The sequence below is a fragment of the Gossypium arboreum genome, chromosome 8, assembly GCF_025698485.1.
Source record: "Gossypium arboreum isolate Shixiya-1 chromosome 8, ASM2569848v2, whole genome shotgun sequence".
Taxonomy (NCBI): Eukaryota; Viridiplantae; Streptophyta; class Magnoliopsida; order Malvales; family Malvaceae; genus Gossypium; species Gossypium arboreum.
In genome coordinates this window covers 34,747,159-34,760,327 of record NC_069077.1, presented here as the reverse complement: position 1 = coordinate 34,760,327, position 13,169 = coordinate 34,747,159, and the positions used below count along the sequence as shown (strand labels likewise).

The 13,169-nt window shown below is 39.7% G+C and overlaps 1 pseudogene; it reads left to right on the top strand.

The window, feature by feature from the left end:
• The first annotated feature begins 4,416 nt into the window (after window positions 1-4,416).
• LOC128296601 (uncharacterized) lies at window positions 4,417-11,414 on the top strand (annotated as a pseudogene).
• Window positions 11,415-13,169: the final 1,755 nt, after the last annotated feature.

Sequence of the window (13,169 nt, the reverse complement as noted above, 5' to 3'; positions counted from 1 at the left end):
ATATTGTCACTTATCATTTTATTTTAATATTGTTTTATGTTATTTGGTGTACATACATCTTTTATTATTATCATTAGTATATAAATATATTTTCTATGTTTTCTAGTATTCCTAATATATATTGTATATGTTCATTTATACTATGTATATATGTATTTAGTATGTATATATTTAGTATCATTACACATATGTATCTTTTAGGCATCTTATCTTCATACATTATCATGTATATATTTAGGTTACTATGTTATATTTTTACATCTTATATCTTATATATATATATATATGTATATGTTTATATGTTATGTACATACTCTTAATGTCATTGTTTTATATATATATATTTGTTGTGTTCTCGCATTTGATATTATAATTATATTTAATCTTGCATGCATTTGTTAGTGTTTTTAATATTATTGTCATATTTGTTATTTGCTTCAATATATTTCTTGTTTTTTCCATTTATTACATCTCAATTTGCTTTACATTACTTCGAAAATCCCATTCGTATTTTCTAATTAATTTCAATAATCAAGGCAATGTACCGATTTAACATTAGGTCATCGAATTTCATCGCTATGTTGGATGGAATTTGTCGGCTCGTGTTAAAGACGGAACACCCTTCTAAAAAACCAAAAACTAAAGTTTCTCGTCTTTTCAATTGGATCACGACTAAATGTTATATTGAACTCGTTTTTTTGAAAATCAAGACAACACATGTTTATAAGATACCAATTTCGGGCGTCGCGAGGGTGCTAATACCTTCCTCGTGCGTAACTGACTCCCGAACCCTAATTTTCCTCTGGCTTTTGACGTAGACCTAAACTCAACCCTCTTTTTGTTTAAAAAATAAATTTATTAGGTGTCCGATCACACCTAGAAAAAAGGATCGGTGGCGACTCCCCTTTTTATAAAACCAAGATTCCATTTTCAAATTTTCGATAAATCGCCACAATTAGCGACCCAAACCAAAATTTTTACGTCGTTACAGCTGGCGACTCCGCTGGGGACCGCATTTTCGAGAGTCGAGTGGAATTAAATGCTTGTTGTCAAAATTTTTAAAATTCCTTGTTCAAATTAATATTTAGTCGTGATCCTAAAATTATGTTTTTGAAAAATCATGCATTTGCATCGTGTTGTATATATTCTTCTAACTTGTTTTGTCTGGTTGTTTTAAAGCTTTAAAATTTTATGGTTTTAGTTTTGATTTAATTTTTAAATAAAACATAAAGGTTTGTGAGTTTCTCCCCACACAGCGCGTACTTGCATCTTGCATAACATGAGCTCTATACCCGGGCTCCGTCCGCTTAAGTGAAAGTAAACGCTATGCCTTCGTGAGTTAACTCGTCCCTCCGCACAGGCTAGTGAATACTTTCGGGTTACATATGACTTATGCTTTCGTGAGTTAACTTGTCCCTCCGCATAGGCATAAGTAAATATAATCCCTCGAATTGAACTCGTGAGCCTGTGATGGGCTACGACCGAGGCTTCGTACTAATCTTAGTAGATGACAGTACGGACAATTCGAGTATCTATCTAGAACCGAAACCGCATATAGTGAACCGTACGAGCCACCTAACTAAAACCATGTCGAACCTCCGTCCGTTAATGGTCACCAAAATAAATATATGGGAGAAACGCCTCTTCCCTTTTATTTCTTTGACATTTACACTTTCTATTTTGATTTTCCGTAATTCATATATGTTGTACTAACCAAGATATTTGTCTGTGTTTTTATTTTGCATCATGCATTATAGGCATCATATTAGGAAGGTGTTGACTAGAGATTGGTTGCCAAAAAAAGGGGTTTCTAATAGAAGAGTCAATTATCCAAATAACCGAGAAGAATGCCGTGGTTCGGGACTGGTCTCTAAAAACTCAGAAAGAAAAAGGGGATAGTCTAGTGGAGGGATGTATTGCTAATCTGCCCGAGCACGTAACTGTGAATGTTCGCCAGAATAACCTTGAAGATTTGGTCCGGGTTTGGAATCAGTGGGACTCGGACACTAGGGGTATCTTCATCGAGAGATATGGAGACATAGCCAATTTGATTGCTGTCAACGTAGAGGAACGATTGATCTAAGCCATGGTCAGATTTTGGGATCCGGCTTACCAATGTTTTACTTTCAATCTAGAAGATATGACTCTGACTATTGAGGAGTACGTTGCTTTGCTTCGTGTTGAAAATGCGCAATTCTATAAAGTATACATGAAAGAGCCTAAGCCGATGACCTTCAAGAAAAAATTAGTGAGATTGACAGACATGACTGATGCATGGGCCGAAAAATAGATAAAGAAGAAGAATGAAACCATTTGCATTTCATGGTCTTCCCTACGAGAATTGGTTCTGAACCATCCCGACATGTTGAAAAGAGTGAATCTATTTGCTTTGGCCATTTACGGTTTGATCATCTTTCCGAAAGTTCTTGGACACATAGAAGTTGCGGTGGTGGATTTTTTGAAAAATTAAAACAAGGAATCAACCCTGTCCCGACTATCCTAGCCGAGACCTTCAGATCCTTAAACAGTTGTAGGAAAATGGGGAAAGGGCGCTTTATCGGATGCGCTCAGTTACTAAATGTCTGGATTTTGAGTCACTTCTGGAAAGTAGAGTGCACACCGTTTCATATGTTTTCAAAAAAATTTGCCCCGTTGGAAGCTTATCTCAAGAAAGAATGGCCAAAGGAAGTCACTGAATAGCATTGGGTCTCAGTTTTTCAGAACCTTCGCACCGAGGATATAATGTGGAGAGCACCGTGGATCCGCCCTTCAGTTCTATTATACAAGGTTGGAAATCAAGATTGGGTACCACTACTCGGGTTATGAGGAGGAGTTGGATATGCCCCGCTATTAGTCCAAAGGCAATTTTCTTCGCGACAATTCATACCCGCCACTAGAGGATTAGCACGGTCCGAGTTCGCTTTTGCGGGAGAAGGGTATATGAAGAAGGTCCGAGACACTGCAAAGTCTTGGAAGAAAATTCATCTGATAGAATTGGATCTATATGCTGATACTCTCACCCAAGATTATGACATATGGAGAAAGCAACGAATGAACAGTCAGCAAATCTCGTCAACGAACTACACCGTCGAGAATCCTTTCTCGGAGAAAATGCCGTCTGAGCTAGAAATGGCAAGACAAGAATTTGAACGAGAAAAGGCCAAGATGTCTCGGGACCTCAGTACTCTTCAAGAAAAAAATTACCAGTTGAAGATCGACGTTCAGATTGAAAGGTCTAAAACCGAGAAAGTGCAAAAAGAAGTTGAAGTTGTAAGAAATGACTTAAGAGACCTTCATCTGGAAAATAAGAAGTTAAGATGCACAATAAAGAATAGTGGGCTGGGCAAGTTGTCGGCAGAATGGAAAGAAGAAATTATCAACATCAAATGCGGGATAAGAAATTAGCAACATCAAATGCGGGATGGAATTTTGGAAAGGAAAAGCGAAGAAAGAGGAGGAAAAGGCTGCGCGAGCTATGATGGAGCTAAGGAAGAAGAACACCGAATATGAAGCTGTGTCTGCCGAGGTAATGACTAGTCGATCTAAACGTCAAGAACTAAAAGAGAGGATACGAGAGTTAGAAGACATACTGTAAGATCGTCAACAACAGCTAGATACTCTCTTGAAGGCGTTGGAAGAAAAAGATAGTCAGTATGATAGAGACGTTCGTGCTTACAAAGAGGGCCTCCAAGAAAAAGAAATGCAACTTAGCTATTTGATCAATGAAGTTCGTGGGGTAGCCATGCACGTGGTACAATTATCGAAAGAAGCTGAAATTCTCATTTGCCAATTCCCTCCAAGTCGAAGATCAAACATATCAGAGTTCTTAGCACGAGTAAAGAAATACGGCGATATATCGAGGAAGTTTGTGTAATGGTTGAATCGAAAATGGAAAAATGTTTTGTAATGAACTCTTTTGATGAATGAAATGCCTAAATAGGGGCTATCTTGAAATCAACACCCATTTCTTGCATATCTTTCATGATTGACATTCATTTATGCACTCATTCATTCATTGCATATATCTATCCCATAATCATTCGCTAAGGTTAGAATCATATAATTCGCAGTCACAACACTTCAAATTTGGAATCATGCCATTCGTATAGAACGCGTTGATAAGCTAGGGCAATGGAGGCTGAATTCAATGAAAGAATTGAAAGGATGGAAAGAGTTCAGAGGGAATTACAAGAGCAGTTAGCCAAGTCGCAGCAAGAGACAAGAGACTTAATGGTGAGGTCTCGAGAAGAATCGCTTGAACAAAGAGACCAAATGGCCAAGATAATGGAAATGATGTCAGCTCTAGTAAAAATAAAATGACCTATGAACCCTGACGTCATGGAACCGCAGTCAAGGGTTAACCTCGATCAAGATTAGCTCTATCCCCCAGGATTCACTCCACCTTACGCACATATAATGCAAAGAGAACGCCCTCAGGGAGAACCTACAGGCCTGGAGCAACGACCTGTACCATCTACTAATCTGGGGCAGGGAGCGTTCGTATCGAACCCGGGAGCTAGTCCTGCTGATCCACTCGTTCCAGATTTGGACGATCCAGCAGAAATAGCCAGGTTGAAAATGGATGATCATGATGTTCAGGATAAGTATAGGAGTTCGGAAGAAAGACTCAAAGCGATAGAAGGTACTGAAGCCTTCTCTGCATTGAGTGCCAGAGAGCTCAGTTTGGTCCCGATCTGGTGTTGCCTCCGAAGTTCAAGGTGCTTGATTTTGAAAAGTATGATGGGACAAGATGCCTAAAAGCGCATCTCATCATGTTCTGCCGGAAGATGACTGGCTATGTGAATGAAGATAAGCTATTCATATATTGCTTTCAAGATAGTCTAGTAGGATCGACTCTTTGGTGGTATAACCAGCTTAGTAGGGAAAAGATCCGATCCTAGAAGGACTTAGCATCAGCATTCTGTGAGCAGTACAAGCATGTATCGGATATGGTGCCAGACTGGATGATTTTTCAAATGATGGAGAAAAAGCCATCGAAAACTTTCAGACAGTATGCGCAGAGATGGAGGGACGTCTCGGCCCAAGTGGAACCCCCACTAACAAAAACAGAGATAACTGTTCTCTTTATCAACACTTTAAAGGCGTCGTTTTATGATAAACTAGTGGAAAGTGCCGCGAAGGATTTTGCGGATATTGTAATATCCGGTGAGCTTATATAGAATGCCGTCAAGAGCGGTAAAATGGAAGGTCAAAAAAGTTCAAGAAGGGTAGCGCCCATGAAGAAGAAAGAACCAGAAGCCCATATAGTGGGAGTGGGAAGCCGTTATACCCCTAATCCATATCCAAACCCACCCCGACCTCTAAATTATCCTCCTCCGAATTTCTATTATCCTCCTCAGACCCCTTACTACCAAGCATCACCTCCTTCCTACCCTGTATACGCCATGAACAACCAAAGGCCCGTCACTACATTCCCATAAAACACTCTACCCATTCAAAGCCAACCCAGAAATGAATCAAGACCAATAAGGCCCAATCCCGAGAGACCGCAATTCACCCCTATTCCTGTGTCGTATGGGGAACTGTACCCAAAACTCTTGGAGAAGCAATTAATATCTCCCCATTACATGGCACCCCTAAAACCTCTATACCCGAAATGGTACGATCCAAATGCCAGTTGTGCATACCATGCTGGGAACCAGGGGCACTCTACGAAAAACTGCCTAACCTTCAAAAGGAGAGTTCAAGGACTCATCGACGCCGGTATTCTACGATTTGATGGCACTGGCGGTACGTCCGGGAACCCATTCCCAAACCACGCTGAAGAGAATGTGAACGCAGTGGGAGAGGATGACAAACGACAAAGTAGAAGATGGGTTTCTGAAATAAGAACACCTCTGCAGAAAATCTGAGAGGTACTAGCTAAAAAGGGGTTGCTCTGTCATCTTAACAGCATATTCGAAGGAAGGAATACAAAAGATCAAAGTTTTTGCGAATTCCATAGTATTGAGGGGCACGACATTCAATCCTGCGAAGAGTTCAGGAGATTACTGTAAAATATGATGGACAATAAGGAGATTGGGATTTTTTATAAAGGCGAAGAGGCCAATAAAGGAAAAATATGCGCTTCTGACCATCAATCGTCAGGTTTCCCGTATAGTGCCGATCGGCCGTTAATAATTTATTATGAAGCGAAGAAGGAGCCGGTGAAACCAAAAATGATAATCGAAGTACCATCTCCTTTCCCCTACAAGGACAATAAAGCAGTACCATGGAAATATGACATCAATATCATCACACTTGAAGATGAAAAAACCAAAGCCATGACTGGAAGCATTGGGGAAGTAGGTTATTTCACTCGTAGGGGAAGATGTTATTCGAAAGAGGTCGAACCAGTGAAGAAGAACAGTGACTTGAAACAGAAAGGAAAAGCACCGATGCACGTAACCCAAGATGAGTATGGAACTGTGCCTGAACAAGAAGCTAAAAAGCCTGTGGACGAGGAGGAAGCACAGGAGTTCTTAAAATTTATCAAGCATAGTGAGTACAACGTGGTAGAACAATTGAGTAAGCAGCCAGCACGAATCTCAGTATTATCTCTACTATTAAATTCAGAACCACACCGGAACGCTCTACTGAAAGTGTTGAATCAAGCTTACGTGGCAAACAATATATCCGTTGAGAAGCTCGACAGATGGGTGAATAACTTGAATGCGGATAATTTAATTTCTTTTAGTGATGATGAAATATCGTCCAATGGTACAGGCTCCGTGAAAGTATTGCATATCACAACCCATTGTAAGGGCTATATAGTACCGAACGTGCTCATCGATAATGGATCGGTACTCAACGTAATGCCTTTGCCCACACTTTCCAGAATTCCGATGGATCTGTCCTATCTAAGGCCTTGCCATTTCATAGTAAGGGCATTTGATGGAACAAGACGTGAAGTCATGGAAAAAATCGAGATCCCTCTAGAAGTGGGTCCCTACATATACGATGTTGAATTTCAAGTCATGGACATTACACCATTATACAATTGTCTCTTGAGAAGACCTTGGATCCATTCCGCTGGAGCGGTCCCGTCATCCCTCCATCAAAAGGTGAAATTTATCATGGATAACTGTTTGGTTACTGTCGAGGGAGAAGAAGATATTGTAGCATCTATTTCTACCAACGTACCATACATTGAAGTGAGTAAAGATGCTATAGAATGTTCCTTCCGATCCCTTGAATTTGTCAATGCCACTTTTGTCGCTGAGGGAAACAGAATTCTGGCGCCAAAACTGTCGAGAAATACCAGAATGAGTGTCAAATTGACTGTAGGAAGAGGAGCCCGATACATCACAAAGCTCAATACAGTTTAGGGTTCCAACCAGATGTGCGTCAAAGAAGAAAACAGTGGAAGAAGGATCAAGAGAGAAGGATTGCGAGAACTTTGGGCCGAGAAATAGAATGGGAGCCCATAACGTACCCTCCTTTGTCAAAAACATTTACATCTGCAGGGATGATATACCCCGGATAGGATAATATACAAAGCACGTTGTTATTAATTGAAAGGGGTCTTCAGAATATCAGTATAAATGTCATTGACAAAGGAAGTAGGGCAATTAAAGATGTTTCAACGATACGCCCTTGTCCTCCTGGTTTCATGTTGAACAATTGGACTGCCGATGACCTTCTTGTAGCTTATAAGTCTTCAGAGTAATGCTCAAACATTAACCCTCTATTGTGTCCTTAGATATAATAGAATTCTTTTGTAAGAGCTTGCATTCGCTCTTTATCATTTAAATGAATATCAATGAAGATGTATTTTGTCACGATCTTTCGCATTATCACTAATTTCATAATCATCTCCTCATTTCATAGCGTATCTGTACATTTGCCTCATACCATGCCATAACATTTCGTTTGTTGGTTCCAATACTGGGATGTCCCTCTATAGTTTCCTTTTCCATTCGACTTTCAGGTGCTCAGATATCAATGGCATGAACAAACCTGTTACGAGTCCTGAAATCGATTTTGAGAAGGCTATTTGTTTAGGAGAATTCGAAGCCGAAGAAAATGCTGAAGATTATGTTTCGTCTCCTGACTTGCTAAGAATGGTGGAACAAGAGGATAAACAGATTTTGCCTCATCAAGAATCTGTTGAAACAATAAATTTAGGAACTGAAGAAAGGAAGCAAGAGGTGAAGATTGGGACCTCCATTTCAGGGGGTACCAGGCATAATTTGATTGCTTTGCTCCTCGAGTACAAAGATGTATTCGCATTGTCATATCAGGATATGCCAGGATTGGATGAAGATGTAGTGGTCCATAAGCTCCCATTGAAGCCAGAATGCAAACCCATTCAACAAAAGCTAAGACGGATTAGACCTGAGATGTTGTTGAAAATAAAAGAGGAAGTCAAGAAGCAATTTGATGCTGGCTTCTACAAGCCTCCAAATATCCGGAGTGGGTGGCTAACATAGTCCCGGTACCAAAGAAAGACGGTAAAGTACGAATGTGCGTGGATTATCGTGACCTGAACCGAGCAAGTTCTAAAGATAATTTTCCCTTACCACACATTGACACGTTGGTGGATAACACAGCAAAACATTCATTGTTTTCTTTCATGGATGGATTCTCGGGGTATAATCAGATTAAGATAGCCCCGGAGGATATGGAGAAAACTACATTCGTAACAATGTGGGGAATATTCTGCTACAAGGTGATGCCATTTGGGTTAAAGAATGCTGGGGTAACATATCAGAGGGCTATGGTGACGTTATTTCATGACATGATGCATAAAGAAATAAAGGTTTATGTTGACGATATGATTGCTAAATCCCGAGGGGAAGAAGAGCATATAACGAACCTGAAGAAGTTGTTCGAAAGGATGAGAAAGTTTCAGTTAAAGCTTAATCCAGCCAAATGTACGTTTGGGGTTACCTCGGGAAAGTTGCTAGGCTTCATTGTCAGTGAAAGAGGTATCGAGGTTGATCCAGATAAAATAAAAGCCATTCAAGAGTTGCCACCTCCGTGCACGCAAAAAGAAGTCAAAGGATTTTTAGGAAGGTTGAACTACATCGCTCGGTTCATTGCTCAACTCACTAACCGGTGCGACCCAATCTTTTGACTCCTTCGAAAACATAATTTCGGAGAATGGAACGAGGAGTGCCAAGTGGCTTTTGACAAGATAAAACAGTATTTGTCTAGTCCTCCAGTGCTAGTACCACCAATGCCGGGAAGACCATTGATTTTGTATTTGATTGTGTTCGAGAATTCAATGGGTTGCGTACTGGGGCAACATGACGAGTCAGGAAAGAAAGAAAAGGCGATCTACTACCTCAGCAAAAAGTTCACTAAATATGAGGCAAAGTATTTGTCCATAGAAAAATACTGTTGCGCTCTGGTTTGGGTAGCTCGGAGACTCAAGCAGTATATGCTGTATCATACGACATGGCTAATTTCAAAGTTGGACCCAATAAAGTAAATGATAGAATCACCTGCACTCTCAGGAAGAATGGCATGATGGCAGATCTTACTATCAGAATACGACATCGTCTATGTGAGCCAAAAGTCGATAAAAGGGAGCGCAATAGCTGACTTCTTAGCAACTCGAACAACAGAGGAATATGAGCCATTGAGATTTGATTTCCCAGATGAAGACTTGATGTGCATCACGGGAAAAGAATGCGAGTCACCAAAAGAAAAGTCATGGAAGATAATCTTTGATGGTGCGTCGAATGCATTGGGGCACGGGATTGGAGCAATCTTAGTATCACCAGAAGGGGACCATTATTCGTTCACTGCCAGGCTGAATTTCTTCTGTACCAATAACATAGCGGAATATGAGTCCTGTATCATGGGACTTCGTGCAGCAATTGAATGAAACATACAAACTTTAGAGGTATACGGAGACTCAGCATTGGTGATTTATCAAATCCATGGAGATTGGGAAGTGAGAGATTCGAAAGTAGTTAAATACAGTGATCTAGTGGCAGGGCTGATCAAAGAATTCAAAGAAATAACTTTTAATTACTTCCCACGAGAAGAAAACCAGTTACCTAATGCCCTGGCCACTTTGGCTTCAATGTTTAAAGCAAACCGAGAAACAGAAATAATGCCTCTTCAAATGAGCATATATGAAGTCCCTGCACATTGTTTCAGTATTGAAAAAGAGCCAGATGGACGGCCATGGTTTCATGATATCTTAGAAAACATCAAGAATTAAAGGTATCCCGAGTAAGTAAATGAGAACGACAAAAGAACAATCAGAAGAATGGCAACAGGATTTGTTCTTGATGGGGACATCCTGTACAAAAGAGGAAAAGATCAGGTGCTCTTGAGATGCGTGGATGCTGTTGAAGCCAGAAAAATACTTGAAGATGTCCATGAGGGAATCTGTGGGACACATGCCAATGGTTTCACTATGGCTAGGAAGATTATGAGACTCGGTTATTACTGGTTGACGATGGAAAGCGACTGCATTAGTTTTGCAAGAAAATGCCACAAATGTCAAATTTATGGCGATAAGATTCATGTAGCCCCTTCACCTCTTCATGTCATGACCTCTCCGTGGCCTTTTTCTATGTGGGGCATGGATGTTATAGGGCCAATTTCTCCAAAAGCTTCTAATGGACACCGATTCATTTTTGTGGTCATTGATTACTTTACAAAATGAATAGAAGCCGCTTCGTTTGCCAATGTGACAAAGACTGCAGTTTGTAGGTTTTTGAAAAAGGAAATTATTTGTCGATATGGTTTGCCTGAAAGAATCATTTCAGATAACGCCATGAATCTGAATAACAAGATGATGAAGGAAGTGTGTGAGCAATTTCAAATAAAGCATCATAATTCATCACCCTATCGCCCGAAAATGAACGGGACTATTGAAGCGGCCAATAAGAATATTAAGAAGATTATTGGGAAAATGACCGAGAAATATAAAGACTGGCACGAGAAGCTACCATTTGCTTTGTATGCATATCGCACATCTGTGCGGACATCTACGGGAGCAACTCCTTTCTCTCTGGTCTATGGAATGGAAGCTGTGCTACCAATCAAAGTTGAGATCCCCTTTTTACGAGTCTTAATGGAATCAAAACTAGAAGAAGCAAAATGAGTTCGAGCTCGATATGACCAGTTAAACCTTATTGAAGAAAAACGTCTGAAGGCAATCTGCCATGGACAGATGTACCAGAAGAGAATGATCGCAGCCCATGACAAGAAAGTACAGCCAAGAGAATTCCATGAAAGTACAGCCAAGAGAATTCCATGAAGGAGGACTCGTGTTGAGAAAGATTCTCCCAATACAAAAAGACTTCCGAGGAAAATGGGCACCAAATTGGGAAGGTCCATACGTCGTAAAAAAGGCATTCTAGGGCAGAGCTTTGATTCTCACTGAAATGGATGGAAAGGAGTTACCGAATCCAGTGAATTCAGATGCTGTAAAGAAATATTATGCTTAAAAAAGGAAACCAAGATGAAAACCCGAAAAGGGCATCTAAAAAAAAAAGGGGGGATCAAGGTGAAAACCCAAAAAGGGCGTCTTGATTAAACACAAAAGATTAGGATGAAAACCCGAAAGGGCATTCTAATGAAGCAAACCCAGGCTTAAAGAAAAAGGCGTTTTGAACGGTGGGTCAAACAGCGAGACTACAGTATTTGAATCATTTATGAAAGCTCGAAATCTTCTACGCAAGAAGCCATGCTCGAAAAGATTCTTGATGAAGGAACGTGGAAGAGTTCATGTGTTGAATATCTAGAGCATTTGTATCCGTTGAATGCGATCCATTTTCTCTTCATGACACTTTTTACTATCATTGATTAACTTTCTTTGTTTGCTACATTTGAAATAAATAAATGTGAGGTAGCCTTTTTGCCCCTACCTAACCATTTTCATGCATCTCATTATGTGGCTTATTTACATGATAAATAGCGAAATGACATACTCTAAACAAAAGAAATGTTAAGCATTACCTGGATGAAAATTTGACAAATACAAGAGCCTCAAAGCAAGGAAAAAGTTCAATCAGGGGCAAAAGAGTGATATCTAAGAAACATCGATTACTCGCGAAGCTTGAAGACGAGTACAAAGCTGGAAGAGAAAGTCAAAAGTCAAAGCAATGAACACAGATCATCAAAAATCGTGACGAAAAAGGGGTATACGATAAACATGCCTAAGGCGCATTGCATAATCATGTAGGCATAAAGGCATTTAAGACAAACATGTGCATATCATGATAACATCATGCATGACGTATACAGGTACTCCAGCAGAGCAAGAAGATATGATAATAGCTGCACTGAATCAAAGGAAAAGACGCTTGAGTTCTACCAATGACAGGTTTTGGTATTTTGATGTTTTAATTCATGTTTTCAAAAATCAACTCATATTGTTAGAGGTGAGTTGAGCCTTTTAACTTCTGTTTTTAATTTATACTTTTCAAAAATCAACTCATATTGCGAGAGGTGAGTTGAGCCTCGGGGCACGCTGAGGTAATTTCAATTTCTGTTTTTCAAAAAAAATCAACTCATATTGCGAGAGATGAGTTGAACCTCGGTTCACATACTGAGGTATTTCCAATTTCTGTTCTTTTAATTTATGTTTCAAAAAAATCAACTCATATTGCGAGAGATGAGTTGAGCCTCGACTCATATGCTGAGGTATTTTCAATTACTGTTTGTCAAAAACCAACTCATATTGCGAGAGGTGAGTTGGGCCTCGGGTCACACGCTGAGGTATTTTCAAATTCTATCTTTCAAATTCTGTTTTTAATTTCTGTTTTCAAAAATTAACTCATATTGCGAGAGGTGAGTTGAGCCTTTTAATTTATGTTTTTCAATTTATAGAAAATCAACTCATATTGCGAGAGGTGAGTTGAGCCTCGGCTCGTATGCTGAGGTATTTTCAGTTTCTGTTTTTCAAATTTCTGTTTTCAAAAATCAACTCATGTTGTGAGAGGTGAGTTAAGCCTCAGGACACGCTGAGGTAATTTCAATTTCTGTTTTTTAATTTCTGCTTTTCAAAAAAATCAACTCATATTGCGGGAGGTGAGTTGAGCTTTGGCTCACACGCTGAAGTATTTTAAGTTTCTGTTTGTCAAGAATCAACTCATATTGCGAGAAGTGAGTTGAGCCTTGGCTCATGCGCTGAGCTATTTTCAATTTCTATTTTTAATGTCTATTTTTTAAGAGTCAATTCATATTACGAGAAATGAGTT